The sequence below is a fragment of the Orcinus orca genome, chromosome 5, assembly GCF_937001465.1.
Source record: "Orcinus orca chromosome 5, mOrcOrc1.1, whole genome shotgun sequence".
Taxonomy (NCBI): Eukaryota; Metazoa; Chordata; class Mammalia; order Artiodactyla; family Delphinidae; genus Orcinus; species Orcinus orca.
The window spans coordinates 136,748,105-136,760,062 of NC_064563.1; the positions used below are offsets into that span (position 1 = coordinate 136,748,105).

At 43.4% G+C, this 11,958-nt stretch overlaps 1 pseudogene; it reads left to right on the forward strand.

Moving 5' to 3' along the window:
* Positions 1-8,138: 8,138 nt before the first annotated feature.
* On the forward strand, positions 8,139-9,951 carry LOC101278694 (elongation factor 1-alpha 1-like; annotated as a pseudogene).
* The last annotated feature ends 2,007 nt before the right edge of the window (positions 9,952-11,958 follow it).

Below are 11,958 nucleotides of genomic sequence, written 5' to 3' on the forward strand. Positions count from 1 at the left end.
CGGCGGAAGGGGCGGGACCTCTGAGAAGGGCTGTCCGACGGGAAGCAGGTAGTGAAGGTGCGGGAGCCCGGCGTCCTGGGTTCCTCCTTGGTGCTAATGATCCAGCTGGCTTGCTGACTGCCCGGGGCAAGCCGACACTCCACGACACCCCCGCTCGGCCGCGGCGGGGAGAGGCCCATCGGCGGCCTTCTCGAGCGTTCTTGGAAGGAAGAACCCCCAGGTCCTTCACTCCCGGAGGGCCCGAGCCCAGACGCGTGGTAGCAGCACAGTCAGATCAGTTCTTGACCTGAGGGCGCTCTGATGAAGCCTCTTGAACTTGATTGACATGCAGCGGGATTCGATGCTTTGCCTATTCGAGGCCCTGCGGGTTGGCCGGGAGGGTGGATGCCCCTGGCTAAATGCCAGGCGGGCTTCTGCGGGGAGGTCCTTGGTCAGACACCCAGTTCGAAGTCGTATGGATTCCCCTAACCCTGACCCCTAGCGTATCTCACATCTCGGACCAAGACCAGCTTGTTTGGTGGGATGTCGCCCCAGACTGACCTCCACTTCCCCCAAACTAATGGGAGGACGGGCACCCTTCCGGCCGTGCAGGGTGGGAGGAAAGGATCAAATGAAGTAACGTCTGTGAAAACCCTTCGTGGACAGCACGGCAGCCTCGACATCTAAGCCACCATCATTAAAATGGAGACAGCAAAGCCAGCTGTCCTGAGCGGAGAAAATGATGCAATGCATGAAAAACTGCTCTGATGGGAAAAAAAGTACTGTGTGTTTTTGTAAGATGTTATTAATTGGCTTGAGAGTCACATTAAATGTTCTGAAATAAAATGGAGGCATAAATAAATAAGTAAAAACAGGCTGGTGCATTTTTTAATACAACTTCATCAATACTTGGTTATGTGTTCAAATAAATCATGATCCATTAGATGAGTAATTTGGTGATTGCAGGAATTGTCTGTCAGCTTGTCCTTTAGTTTCAGGAAGTACCCTCCTGTGTTCTGTAAGCAGATCTGTGGTGAGCATCTGAGAACGTGGTTTTTTTGTGGCCTGTTGGAGTTTCAGAGTCTCTTATAGAAAAAGTCTATGGGGTTGACCCTGAGTCCCTCACCTGACAAGACTATTGTGCCTGTGGAAATGTCTACCTTGTAGGCAAGTCAGAAGGAGTGGCCTGAAAAGGTCTGAGCTCTTGCAGCGGTACTAAGAGAAAGGGATATGCCCAGAATTCAGGCTGTAAAGGGCAATACTCTTGTTAGCAAAGACAGACTTAATTCTGACTAATTGTCCACATGGGTTCTCTTCTGTGGTTAATTGCCAACCACCAAGTTTGTTTTCAACCAGGGTGGACCTGACCAAAGAGACAGCAGGGAGAGGTAGGAAACACTCAAAAACTATTCAGTTTCTGCCTGTGTGGCCTTGGGAAACAAAGAGAGTGGGAGAACTTGGCAGTACTACCCAGCTGATAAGTAGTGGACCACTCACCCTGTGTGTCCTAACCCCAATTTAAAAACCAAGAAACAGGGGACTTCCCCGGTGGCAAAGTGGTTAAGAATCCGCCTGCCAATGCAGGGGACACGGGTTTGAGCCCGGGAAGATCCCACATGGCGTGGAGCAACTAAGCCTGTGCACCACAACTACTGAACCCGTGCGCCTAGAGCCCGTGCTCCACCAGAGAAGCCACCACAATGAGAAGCCTGTGCACTACAATGAAGAGTGGCCCCCGCTTGCAGCAACTAGAGAAAGCCCACGTGCAGCAACGAAGACCCAACGCAGTCAAAAAAAAATAAGTGTCTATATAAATGAATACAGAGACCTGGGCCTTGAGCTTGGTTAATGTCAATCTATCCTAAAAGGCAAGTTGACTAAGTACGCTGTCAAAAAGCCTCAGGATGCAGGTTTTCAAATCTACAAGCTTATGAACTGGTCCTTGGACTGTGGTGAATTAGCCAAGGGAAGAGTCCAGCCTCTAATAGACAACCAGTTCATCTCCACTGGCCATATTTCTCATTCACATCTGTTAAGTGAGTGTGTTTATTTATTCCCATTTCAATCTTACAAGGTTAAGTTCAAGTTCTGGAAATGGATAAAAGGAGAAGCTCAATCAAAGACTGTACCAAGTTCATATTAAAGCATGTTTACCACGGACTCTCAGGATGTGAGAATGATATATTGCTGTACACAAGCTGAGAGTTTACCCTGCATTATTTCATCTGGTTAAACGCTTGTTAATGCAATCACATTATAGAGAGGAGAGGTATGGAATTCCTTTCTCTATTCTGATACAAGTTTTAGTCTCTTTAGTGATGAATGTTTTAATATGACACTTACCTGCGATCAAAACTGTTCCATTATCTGCTTGTTTAGCAGTGGGAAGAATGAAGCATTCTTTCAAAAACAGTCACTATGAACTCCAGTGAAAGATAGTGTCCATAGGCTAGAAGAGATAAGTAAACCTACAGCAATATTTGCTATGTGCATTGCATTATACAACCAGCCATAATAGATTCCAAAAAGTATTACATGGTAGACTTACCCTCAAGAGATTTACAGTATCACTGGGATGATAAGTATCATTGTGATAACCCGATAAGTTCAATCACAGTAAAGAATTTAACCAAGAACCCAAGATGATATGAGATGCTACAAGGCCATGTAATAATTATCAAATGAATTATTTGAGCAATAGATACATCACATTTGTATGATCCAGGCTAGGTTGTTGTGAGTTTCTTACTGAAATGAGAGTAAAGCAGAGAAGAAAACGGAAGCATCGTATTTGCCTTTTTTTCTCCTCTGAGACAAAGTTGAAGAAAAGCAGAAAATGTTCCCCTCTTGTCCAATGTGGAACTAGCCAAAGTGTGAGGCCAGTCGATAAAAATCATGACATAGATGATGCTGTCTTCTTAAATTTCCCCAAGTCCACTCTCTGCTCACCTCCCCACACATGCACACACAGCACCTTCTTGCTGCCCCCATCTTCCCAAAGCCCCAGTTGTTGCAGCTTTCCCAGAACTTATATCCCAGGACAATGCTTCCTCCAGAATTATTCATTTTTCTGCCTCCCTCCCTATGCTAAGTCCCCCTTCTTCCCCACACTTTCTCCTTAACCTGTTTCCTTACGAAAGCTGTTTTTAGCTAGCTATCAGAAGATAGAGAAATTTGGTGAATTTACCATAAGGTGTTGGAGAATAATATCAACTTGCAGCCAACCCATGAATATTTCTACACTTTAAAAGAGGGCATTTGGAGATCACAACTCCCCCAGTGAATTTCTAGTAGTTGCATTTTAGTCACTGTGACATTGAATGGGGGCTGGAGCTGGGGTACGAACAGGCAGGTCATGGGCCAGGAGGCAAAGAGCTTCTGAACATTCTGCGTGAACTGCCTGTGAATTCCAGCCATTATCCCATATTTTATAGTTGGGGGGGTATGCCCCCGTGTTTAAAAATATACTTTCAAATCCATTCAGGAAGTATGCACTCATCCTACTAGGACAACTCCCATGAGAGTCATAGCCACAATAAATACGTATTGTGTTGATGACCAGGGTTTCAGATCAGACTGCTCAAAAATACTAGGTTGGGCTTCCCTGGTGGCGCAGGGCTTGAGAGTCTGCCTGCCGATGCAGGGTACACGGGTTCGTGCCCCGGTCCGGGAAGATCCCACATGCCGCTGAGCGGCTGGGCCCGTGAGCCATGGCCGCTGAGCCTGCGCGTCCAGAGCCTGTGCTCCGCAACGGGAGAGGCCACGACAGCGAGAGGCCCGCGTACCGCAAAAAAAAAACAAACAAAAAAACAAAAACTAGGTTATTGAGTTGATGGCCCTAATCTTTGAACAGTGAAATGTAGCAAAATCCATACCCAATTAAGAGATTAAAATATCAACAATAAATTTCAAAGCTATTGTGAAAACTGGTCTAACATCTTAGTCATTGGACAGAAATATGGGAAAATATAGAAAATTTAAATAACAATGTATTCAAACTAATACCTGGTATGAGAACTTTATACACACAAACAGAATACATGTTCTTCTTAAATAACAGTGAACAGTCATAAAAATCGACTACCTCCTAGGCCACAAAGGAGGCCCTAATAAATTTCAAAAAAAAAAATCAACATCATACAGACCATGTTCTCTGACCATCAGGCAATAAAATTTGACTTGATAATAAGAGGGTAGGTTTTTAAAAATCCCATAAGGGGCTTCCCTGGTGGTGCAGTGGTTAAGAATCCACCTGCCAATGCAGGGGACACAGTTTGAAGCCCTGGTCTGGGAAGATCTCACATGCTGCAGAGCAACGAAGCCCATGCACCACAACTACTGAGCCTGCACTCTAGAGCCCACGAGCCACAACTACTGAACCCACATGCCACAACTACTGAAGCCCTTGCACCTAGAGCCTGTGCTCCACATCAAGAGAAGCCACCGCAATGAGACGCTCGCGCACCGCAACGAAGAGTAACCCCCGGGCTCGCCACAACTAGAGAAAGCCCGTGTGCAGCAGTGAAAACCCAACACAGCCAAAAAAAAAAAAAAAAAAAAAGTCATGTAATTAAGAAAAAAATCCCATAAGCCTGGGAGAGGGAAAACAAAAACAAAAACAAAACTTCTAAGTAATCCTTGGGAAGCATTAGGGAAATTATGAAAGACTTGGAATGCAATAAAACGAACACTTTACATTGCTTAGTCTGTGGGACACAGGTCTTAGAGGAAAATTTATAGCTTTAAGTACATTTATCAGAAAGCAAGAAAGGTTGAAAACAAATGAACTGATAATACATATTCAAATCAAGAAATTGGAAAAGGTACAATAGAATCAACCCAAAGAAGTAAGAAGAAAAAAGTAGCAAAGATAAGGAGAGAAACCAGTTATAAAGAAATTGAGAAAAACAATAAAGAATATTCACAAACCAAAAGCTGATCGTTTTTTAGATTAAGTAAACAAACCTGTGGCAAGATAAATGGGGAAGGAAAAAGAAAAACTGCAGAACAACAAGACACAGGAGTAAAGGGGGAAAACAGGATACAAACATAGGTTTCTAATAGTAAATATTTAAATGTATTTAGAAACAACTATTCACAAAAACTTTCAAAACTCCAAGAAGTTAACAAATTACCCTTCTGGAAAAGGATAAGAATCCCAAAACTGACACAAAAAAACACTAGAAAATTTGGATAGACCAATAATTGTTAAATAAAATGATATGGTAACCAAACCTTTCCCAAGGTACAGGTGATTTTCGGGTAAGTTCTTGCAATCTTTTAAGAAACAGATAATCCCTACCTTATTCAGTTTGCTTCATAAAACAAAAAAGAAGGAAAGATTCCCAACATCTTTTATGAGGCTAATATAACCTTAAACAGAAAACTAACCATAGATAATACAAAGTAAGAAAATGATGGGCTTATTTCACTTATGGACATAGATGTGTGTAAAGAAAATATTAACTAACCTAATCCAACACTGCACTTAAAAAAAAAGACACAAAATACAAGGATGGTTTGATGTCACGTCTATGCAATGCACCACATTAACGGAGTAAAGGAGAAAAATCAATTATCTCAATAGATGGAAAAACGCATTTGAAAAAATACCTAGTCATGATTTTTTAAATTCATATAAAACTAGGAATAGAAGGAACTTCTTTAACTTAATAAAGATTATATGTACCTAAAACCTACAGTCACCATTTTACATAATGGAAAGATTTTAGATGCATTTGAATTATGACTGGGAACAATAGGAAAGACACAGATGAATTCACACTCTGCTGCTCTCTATTACTAGAGGTCCTGGTTAATGAAATAAGGTAAGACAAAGAAACAAGATATGGAAGAATTAGAACAGACAAAACTGTCATCTACTTATAAAATTCAACAGAAATACAAACTAAATAAAACTTTAGCCAGGTTGTCAGATATAGGATCAAGTTACCAAAATTGGTATCATTACCTCTACACTAGCAATAACTAATTTAAAAATGAAGCAGAAAACAAGACACCATCACAAAGGGAAAAAAACCTGTAAATTATTTCAGGATTCAACTAAAATGACTGCACAACATCTTTAAGGAGAAAATTGTAAAAGAAGATCTGACTAAACAGACAATAAAATGTTCATGGAAGAATGTCTTCACAGTGTATATTTGTTAGTTAATTCTTCCTAAATTAAGCTATAAAACAAATTATTGCCATTCCAGTCAAAATTAAGAAACTCAAAAAAAATCATGATAAATTTGTGTGGAAAAATAAAGGTCTATGAGTAGCTGAGTCCAAAATACTTCCTTATCATGCATGAAGACATATCTTAAAATTATAATAGTCAAATTAGAATGGTAGTGGTAAAAAAATAGACAAATAGACTGGCGTAACAGAATATAGACTCAAAAACAGACCTGTGTCATGGAGGTATAGGTTAACAACTCTGAAACTGCTTTTATGCATCCTGGAGTTAAACGAATAAGCAAATGGATGGAAAATGACGGGGGTCAGGTTTCTCACTGTTGAAGAGGGCAGTTACTAAACAACAAGGTAAGGCTAGAATGAACCCTGTGGGACTGATAAGAGTTGGAGATATCACTATGATCTCATATTTAACTTAATATAAACAGAGATAGATTGATACAGAAATAAGTATAGATATGTATTATACCTGGGTTTGTACACATGCATATATTTCCTAGCTCTTTTCACTGACAGAACCTAGAAGCAGTGACACCCCAGTAGCAATGAGCACAACCAGTGCCCCCATCTTGATTTCTAATGCCATTACCAAATAAAAGGAACCAGGACACTTTGGAGAAATGGCAAATTCTAAGGCTGGGACAGAGCACGTATTGAACAAGCCCTGAGCATCTTGTAGTACCAGAAAGTAAGACATGTTTCCCCAAAAATGGAGGATATGTCAAAGGGACACAGGAACCAACTTGAAATAATTCCCAATGGAACAATTTGAGTGACAAAATAATTAACATACTATTGGATTATAATCCCAGGTATAAAATAAATGTACATGCCTATACAGATTATTAAATGATGGTATAAATAAATAAATGGGGAGAAGATCTTTCTTACAAGGTAAGATTCCTTACAAATCTTCTTACAAAAGTAATCCAGGGCTTCCCTGGTGGTGCAGTGGTTGAGAGTCCGCCTGCCAATGCAGGGGACGCGGGTTCGTGCCCCGGTCCGGAAGGTTCCCACATGCTGCGGAGCAGCTGGCGCCCTGAGCCATGGCCGCTGAGCCTGCGCGTCCGGGGCCTGTGCTCCGCGGCGGAAGGGGCCGCGGCGGTGAGGGGCCCGCATACCGCAAAAAAAAAAAAGTAATCCAAGTAATATATGTAGTTACTTCCTGCTCCAAGAGATGGAGCTTAGTTCATACACTCTCTCCCCACCTCCTCCAGTGTAGGCTTAGTGACCAACTTCCAAAGATTAGAGTATGGAAAAGGAAAAACTGTAACTTTATAGTGGAGAAACATGACAAACACTACCTTAACCAAGTGATCAAGGTTAACATCACCAGTGGTAAGTGCTGTTGCTATCAGGTACCCTTGACATGATGTGATGAGAAGGGCATTTCACGTCTATAGCATCCTTCCCCAAACCCATAACCCCAGCCCAATCATGTGAAAGACATCAGACAAATCTAAATTGAGGGAGTCTAAAAAATACATTACCTGTACCCTTTAAAACTGTCAAGATCATGAAAAACAAGGAAAAACTGGAAAACTGTCAAAGATCAGATGAGACTGGGGAGACATGACAACTAAATGCACTGTGATGCCCTGGGCTCGATCCTGGGACGGGAGAAGGACACTAGGGGAAAAGTTGGTAAAATACGAATAAAGTCTGGAGTTCAGTTAACAGCAATGTACCAAGTTGGTTTCTTACTTTTAACAAAAGTACCAAATAAGCATGAAAAATATGGATATTAGATGAAACGGGATGAGGGTGTATGGAATTCCTCTTTTCAACTTTTCTGCAAATCTAGCATTATTCCAAAATTAAAACTTTATTCAAAAGAAAACAAAGATCGTTGCATATACAGGAGCTTGATATATGATAAAGGTAGCACTACGTTTTTCACAACGGGTTTTCCACCAGAACACAGCTGTCATGAAACCCACGGCTGAATCTAAGCCAAAATGGGAAAGGAAAAGACTCATATCAACATTGTCATCACTGGACACTTAGATTCAAGCAAGTCTACCATTAATGGCCATCTGATCTACGAATATGGTGGAACTGACAAAAAAAACATCGAAAAATTTGAGAAGGAGGCTGCTGAGATGGGAAGGGGCTCATTCAAGGATGCCTGGGTCTTGGACAAAGTGAAAGATGAACGTAAGTGTGGCATCACCATTGATATGTTGTATCACCATCAATATCTCCCTGTGGAAATTCAAGATCACCAAGTATTATGTGACCATCATTGATGCCAGAGGACACAGAGACTTTATCAAAAACATGATCACAGGCACTTCTCAGCCAGACTGTGCTGTTTTTGTTTTTGTTTTTGTTTTTTTTTTCTGGTACACAGGCCTCTCACTGCTGTGGCCTCTCCCGCTGTGGAGCATAGGCTCTGGACGCGCAGGCTCAGCGGCCATGGCTCATGGGCCCAGCTGCTCCGCGGCATGTGGGATCTTCCCGGACTGGGGCACGAACCCGTGTCCCCTGCATCGGCAGGCGGACTGTCAACCACTGCGCCACCAGGGAAGCCCTGTGCTGTCTTGATTGTTGCCGGTGGTGTTGGTGAATTTGCAGCAAGTGTTCCAAGAACAAGCAGACCCATGAGTGTGCCCTTCTGGCTTACACACTGGGTGTGAAGCAATTAATTGTTGGTGTTAACAAGAGGGATTCCTACAACCGGAAAGAGATACAAGGAAATCATTCAGGAAGTCAGGACCTACATTAAGAAAATTGGCTATAACACTGACACAGTAGCATTTTTGCCATTTCTGGTTGGAATGGTGACAACATGCTGGAGCCATGGAAGGTCATCCATAAAGAAGGCAATGCCCGGCACTTCCCTGGTGGCGCAGTGGTTGAGAGTCCGCCTGCCGATGCAGGGGACACGGGTTCGTGCCCCGGTCCGGGAAAATCCCACATGCCGTGGAGCAGCTGGGCCCGTGAGCCATGGCCGCTGAGCCTGCGCGTCCGGAGCCTGTGCTCCGCAACGGGAGAGGCCACAGCAGTGAGAGGTCCGCGTACCACACACACACACACACACACACACACACACACACACAAAGGCAATGCCAGTGGAACCACACCGCCTGAAGCTCTGGATTGCATTCTGCCACCAACTCATCCAACTGACAAACTCATTTGTCTGTCCCTCCAGAACATCTACAAAATTGACGGAACTGATACCGTCCCTGTGGAGCCGGGTGTTCTCAAACCCAGCATGGTGGTCACATGGGCTCCAGTCAACGTTATAGTTGAAGCCAAGTCTGATGAAATGCACCATGGAGCTCTGATGAAGCTCTTCCGGGGGATTCTGTGGGCTTCAACATCGAAAAGGTGTCTGTCAAAGATACTCACCATGGCAATGTGGGTGGTGTCAGCAAAAATGACCCACCAATGGAAGCAGCTGACTTCGGACTGTCCTAAACTATCCAGGCCAAATCGGTGCTGGCTATGCACCTGTGTGGGACTGTCACCCGGCTCACATTGTTTGCAAATTTGCTGAGCTGAAGGAGGTTGATTGCCGTTCTGAGAAGAAGCCAGAAGATGGCCCCAGATTCTTGAAATCTTGTGAGGCTGCCATGGTTGATACGGTTCCTGTAAGCCCATGTGTGTTGAGAGCTTCTCTGATCCCCCTTTGGGTCGTTGACTGTTCGTGACATGAGACACACAGTTGCTATGGATGTCATCAAAACAGTGACCAAGAAGGCTGCTGGAGCTAGCAAGGTCACCAAGTCTGCCCAGAAAGCTCAGAAGGCTAAATTAATATGATCCCCAATACCTGCCACCCCCATCTTGACTGGTGGTAAGAGAATGATCTCAGCCCTGTTTGTCTCAATTGGCCATTTAAACTGGTTACTCATATCAGTGTATCATAAAACCCTTCAGATGGAAAGAGAATGAATGGCACGTGCGCATGTGTGTGTGTGTGTCAGTTTTAAGTTATTAGTTTTTAAAATCAGTACTTTTTAATGGAAACAACTTGACCAAAAATCTGGCACAGAATTTTGAGACCCCCTTAAAACAAAGTTTAATGAGAAAAAAGAAAAAAAAAACCACCAAAAACGATGGCACCAAAGATCAAGGGGAAAGAGATGGTGTGGTACATTGCAAAGCTCATCCACAAATCTCTCCCAGCCTGGAGTGCAAGCCTCTTGGCAGTGAGACTTCGCAGTTCCTTCCTCCGGAGGGGGAGGTGTTTCTTCACCCATCCAGGAACAGTTTGGATTCAGAGGTCTCCGCAGCCAAGTACCACTGCCACCGTAGAGTATTCCTGGCTTTGCTAGTTTGCATTATGACAGTTCTGTGCATTTTCATTATTTCCTTTACTATCTTTAGTCTTTATTCTTCAGTTTACTTTTTTTGGTGTTTGTTAACATTTTCACTACATCAACACTGCAATTTTACTTTGCTGCTATTGAAGTAATCCTGGACCACTAATTCCAAATGTAATTATATTTTCAAAGAGGTTTTGTGTGGGGCAAATCACCCCTGAAAGTGCAGAATGGTAGGCAGGTCAACTTGAGCGTTCTGGAGATGAGTAAAGCCTTGGGGTGGGGGGATGGTGACTGGTGTACACAGGGACAAGCGGACAGCCCTGAGTGAGTGAGGGTGGCAACCCACGGGGGAAGAGCATTCCAAGTAGCAGCTACAGCAAATGCAAAGGCACTGAGGGGACTTCCCTGGTGGTCCAGTGGTTAAGAATACCCCTTCCAATGCAGAGGACAAGGGTTCGATCCCTGGTTGTGTAACTAAGATCCCAAAGATCCCACGTGCCACAGGGCAACTAAGCCCGAGCCGCAACTACTGAGCCCAGGCTCTCTGGAGCCTGTGCACCACAACTAGAGAGATGCCCACGTGCTGCAACGAAAAGATCCGCATGCCACAACACATGACCCAACGCAACCAAATAAATAAATAAATAAATATATATATATATATATTTTTTTAAATGCAAAGGCACTGAGGTAGCAAGGCAATAAGAGAGTTCAGGAAACAGCAAAAGGGCCATTGTGTCTGCAAGGGAGGGAGGGCCAGAGTGGTAAAAATGAGGTCAGTTGGAGAGTCAGCCAGACACAGTTTATGCAGTTCTTGTTGACAAAGTAAGGTCTTCATAATATTTGGATTGTCTAGATTTGCAGTTCCCAAACTGGGCACCAAACTGCCCAGAGTACCGCAAGAAACTCACATATTGGAAGGTTTTTATAAGTTGAGGGAAATACAGCAATTCCTGACATCTATTGCAAACCATGAACTCAAGGTAGTTCATAACTTCAACATTTAGATTGTGCTACTTTTCCTTTTTTTTTTTCTGCCTCTGCAGTCACATTGTGTTCTCTTTTTAAATTTTTATTTATTTATTTACTTATTTTTGGCTGTGTTGAGTCTTCGATGCTGCATGCGGGCTTTCTCTCGTTGCAGCGAGCGGGGGCTACTCTTTGCTGCAGTGCACGGGCTTCTCATTGCGGTGGCTTCTCTTGTTGTGGAGCACGGTCTCTGGGTGCAAGGGCTTCAGTAGTTGTGGCACGCGGACTCAGTATTTGTGGATCGCAGGCTCTACGGTGCAGTAGTTGTGGCACACGGGCTTAACTGCTCCATGGCATGTGGGATCTTCCCAGACCAGGGATCAAACCCATGTCCCCCTGCATTGGCAGGCGGATTCTTAACCACTGTGCCACTGGGAAGTCCCTGTGCTACTTTTTTTTCTTTCTTCTTCTCTTCTTCTTTTTTTTTTTTTTTGGTGCTATTTTTCTATCAAAGATGTCAGAGCTTCACAAA